This window comes from Mchenga conophoros, linkage group LG15, assembly GCF_057382185.1.
Source record: "Mchenga conophoros isolate Kocher_MC1m ecotype Shallow Benthic linkage group LG15, M_conophoros_male_GT1.1, whole genome shotgun sequence".
NCBI lineage: Eukaryota > Metazoa > Chordata > Actinopteri > Cichliformes > Cichlidae > Mchenga > Mchenga conophoros.
Window position 1 is genome coordinate 8,274,533 of NC_140540.1, and position 4,895 is coordinate 8,279,427.

Consider the following 4,895-nt stretch of genomic DNA (forward strand, 5'->3'; position numbering starts at 1 on the left):
CAAGTAAAAGAAAAGATGATCTTTTACACTCTATATTTTAGTCAATTGAATCAATTTTAGATTTGGTGTACTATAATCTAATGATATCTACTAAAAAGAAGAATTTAGTTGTCTAAATTATGTCTGAAAATAAATAACGTATTAACAAAAGACTATGACTGAAACAAGAATCAAAATTTGCTGTCAAATTTAACACTGATACCACAGAAGGAGCAACAGAGTAAACATTTTCACAAATGGGTTCATTGAAGGTTTCTTTTGAATTAGCATTTCAGAAACATCCTCCAAGGAAACTGGGTGAAAAGAGTCCATGGTGTGGGATCATGACTAAAGGCACTATCAAATGGAATTATAGGTTCTCTAATATAATTAACTTAATTTAAGATGAATAACAATAAATAAATTATATTTATTCTGTTTCACCAACCTGTCTCTGGTATGGGTCAAGGCAGATATGCTCTTTCATATCACAGGCTACATTTATGGCCCCCAGGGCAGCAGGGAAAATATTCCAAAACAAAGTGAACCAACCCATAGGGCTTTTATCTATCCATCTATCCTGAGATCTCTGTGTGTGAACTTTTGACTCTGTGTTACCACCTGGGGAATTCTATGTAATTGGGTTCCAGCAGTGATTATTGAGTCAGTGAACTGAATGCCTACGCTTTCTAAATGAGCACATGTAAAGAGAGTTCAGTGTAGAGTTTTTAACAAAAAGTTCTCTTTAAAAGAACCAAACTTCATCCTGTCTGAGTTGTAGAAAAGAATGGTGAAAACACAAAGAGAATTCAGATTTTTTTTTTCATTTTGATGACATTTAAAAGAAAACTAATTTCTCTTTCTGAGCCACTTCAAATTTAATGAGGCCCTCATGCCAGTGTTTTAGCTTCCACACCTCCCAGTATGCAACAGTCCATTTTACATGCAATCTGTAAAAGTAGGACATTTCCCTTCCATTTAAAATAAAAGCTGCACCGACACATTTCAACTTTTACTTTGAAGGTCAAGTAAAATGCAAGCCTTGCATCACACTGTTCACACTTTCACTGCTACTTGTTGAGAAATTGGCAAGTAGTTTTAGACAAATTTACTTTCTCCATGCAAATGACACGCAACTGTAACTAACTCCTAGAAAGGAGGGTTTAGACGTAGCACCGTATCGTTCTATAGGAAGACCATTGGAGTTATATATATATATATAGATATATATAGATATATATATATATATATCGTGGCTCAAGAGTTGGGCGTTCGCCTTGTAATCGGAAGGTTGCCGGTTCGAGCCCCGGCTTGGACAGTCTTGGTCGTTGTGTCCTTGGGCAAGACACTTCACCCGTTGCCTACTGGTGGTGGTCAGAGGGCCCGGTGGCGCCAGTGTCCGGCAGCCTCGCCTCTGTCAGTGCGCCCCAGGGTGGCTGTGGCTACAATGTAACTTGCCATCACCAGTGTGTGTGTGAATGGGTGGATGACTGGATATGTAAAGTGCTTTGGGGTCCTTAGGGACTAGTAAAGCGTTATATAAATACAGGCCATTTACCATTTATACACACACACACACACACACACACACATACATATATACATACACACACATAGATATAAGGAGGTTCAGTTTTATTGCCAGATATTATCATGTTTCTCACTGCCGTTGCATGTCATCTGTCAAAAGCGTGCTTGATACTTGCAAGAGGTTACACAAATTGAGTCTTTTGTGTTTGTAGTGCTCAGGTTTTACTTAAACCTAAATAATCCACAGAAGTTCTGGAAAATCATTATGTCTCTTTCAGTGAGTAAAAGCTCCCACGCTCTACCCACCTATGTTTTTAAGGATTCTGTTCCTGTTTATGATAGGAAGGAGATTATGAATTGTTTTAACAAGCACTTTATATCTTCTGGCTCTTTGTTTGACTCTCTGAACCCAGTCTCTGTAAAATCTGGCACAAACCTTCCGGTGTACACTGGTCAGCCATTTAACTTTGTTCCTTTCTCTGTGCGGGAGGTCTGTAAAGCTCTTAAACTGTTAGATCCTAGAAAATCTCCAGGGCCAGACTTACTAGATCCTTACTTCTTGAAACTGGCAGCTGATTTTGTAGCAGAGCCTCTCACAACACTTTTCAACCTCACACTGGACATGAATAAAATTCCCTCAGTATGGAAATCAGCTTTTGTTGTTCCTCTATTAAAAGGGGGCGACCCAGCAGTGTTAACTAATTACAGACCAATATCTAATCTATCTGTGCTGGCCAAAGTTCTTGAAGCTCTTGTGTGTGAGCAGTTAAAGGAGTTTTTGCACATCAATGCCATTTTATCTGAATATCAATCAGGCTTTAGGAAGAATCACAGTACTATCACAGCTGCAATTAGAGTGGTAAATGATATTACTATTGCACTTGATAAAAAACAACACTGTGCATCCCTTTTTATTGATTTGTCAAAAGCATTTGACACTGTTGATCATTGTATTTTAAAACTTAGACTCTTCCAGTCAGGACTCTCTGAGAGAGCAGTGGCATGGTTCTCAAACTACCTCAGTAACAGGACTCAGTGCATTAAATCTGACGGTCTATGTTCTGACTTTGTTACAGTGCACAGCGGAGTGCCACAGGGTTCTGTATTAGGTCCCCTTCTATTTATCATTTACGTAAACAATCTTAGTCTACATGTGCCAGATGCAAACTTGCACTTCTATGCTGATGATACAGTTATTTACAGCTGTGGTTCAACTCTTGTCCAAGCCATCGACTCCTTGCAGAAAGCCTTTTCTGCTGTCCAGCACTCATTACATCAGCTTAAACTTATTCTCAACGCAGACAAAACAAAGCTCATGTTGTTTTCTAAATCAAGGAGACGAGCCCAAACAATCCCATCAGTAACCACTCTTGAAGGTAATAAAATAGAGTTGGTTCACACCTATAAATATCTGGGAATCTTAACTGATGACTCGCTTACCTTCAAACCACATGTAGAGAATCTTGTGAAAAACCTGAAGTTAAAACTGAGATTTTATTTTCAAAATAAGTTGTGTTTCTCTTTTAATACAAAGAAGCGGCTTGTTGCTGCAACATTCTTGCCTGTGCTGGATTATGGTGATATTCTATATATGAATGCTTCTGCTCAATGTCTTCGAATGGTTGATTCTGTGTATCATGCTTGTCTGAGGTTCATCACTAACTGTAAATTTCAGACTCACCACTATGAGTTATACTCTCAGGTAGGATGGCCTGCTTTGGTAAGTCGGAGGAACTCTCATTTATACAGTTTTATATATAAGGCGATACTTGGGTTGCTGCCTTCTTATATATGTTCCCTGCTTGTAATGAAACATGCTGGTCGGTATTCTCTTCGTCCGCATGGTTACTTGTTGCTTTCTGTTCCATTTGCCCGAACTGAACTTGGTAAAAGAGCTTTTGTCCATTTAGCACCCTCGGCCTGGAACAAACTGCAGAAGGAATGGAAAATGACTGAATTCATTTCATTAAGTGCTTTTAAATCTAAACTACGAATCCTTGAGGCCAAGTCCATAACATGCAACTGTTTCAATTAGATTGATTGTCATTTTAACTGACTTTTTATTTTATTTGAATTTTATTTGTATTCTTTCACTTATTGTTGCATGTGTGTTGTTGCTGCCTGTGTTTGAGTAATTTCTGTAACTGTGAGACATCTGCTGCTGCCTATCTTGGCCAGGTCTCCCTTGAAAAAGAGGTTTTTAATCTCAATGGGATCTTCCTGGTTAAATAAAGGTTAATAAATAAATAAATAAATAAATACTTATTTGTCATTGCATGGACATGAATGTGGTCAATCAGAGCTTCTCAAATGTGACTTAAAATAGATCTTGCACTTTTCCCCTCATCCTCTTCTTATTGTCATCCCCCCCCTCTTACACTCCTTTTCCTCCTCTGTTTCTAAGAATATTCCCATCCTTTGTTAGAATCAGTCTTCTCCTCACCCCTGCTGTTTGTGTGCCCTGAACTGGCTCATATAATTGTTTCATCGCATCATTTGCAACAAGTCTGAACAATTTTGCTCTGTTTTATGCAAGCAATGACATGTGTGCTGTAATTATGTTTAACTTGTGCCATCTGTGGTTACCATTATGCATTTCGGTGAAAGTGTGTTTAACTGAGTGTGAATGTGTTTAGAGGTTTGCAAAAACAACAAATGACATTTGCAAATTGTATCAAATTAGGTCAAAATTGTTTAAGGATTTGACATAAGATCAATTCAAATAAATAGATTTAGGATGCTGAATGGCATTTGGTGTTTTAGAAAATCTGAAAAAAATGTATTTTAACAAACACTTTTAGTTAGTTGATGCTGTAAAACTGCTTTGATTTGCATGTTTTTGAGACAAGTATGCTTGTAATGTTAAAACAGGAAATACTGTTGCTTAACAGTATTTTAACCGCATAATGAGATGTTTCTGGATATTTTTAATAAACTTGAGCTCAGTGGTAGATGGCAGACATAGGTAGACTGGTGGAATAAAGCCACAAAATCCCACAGGAAATAGTGAGCACCACCTTAAAGACAGAGTTTTTTCCTTGTTGTGATCAGAAATGCAGCAGACTGGATATTTTTCAGAGATCACTGTAGCGTGAAAGGACATAAAAGACCAGCTATATATAAAAGAAAATTCTTAGCTATAGTGAGTCTGCTGAAGCAGCATGGTCTGAAATGTACAATATTGTGTGGTGGATTTGGTTTGTGGCAAAAGTCATCTACAATAGCAGATAAAGAAGTCATATGGGAGACAATGAGATACCAGAGAAAAATAGGACTGGTATCTTTGTTTAAAGATATCTGGAGCTATAAGCACATGAACATGGTAGGCAGTGTTTTCAGATATACTGGTTTGATTACATGTTAATACTGTGTAATCGCAGAATATA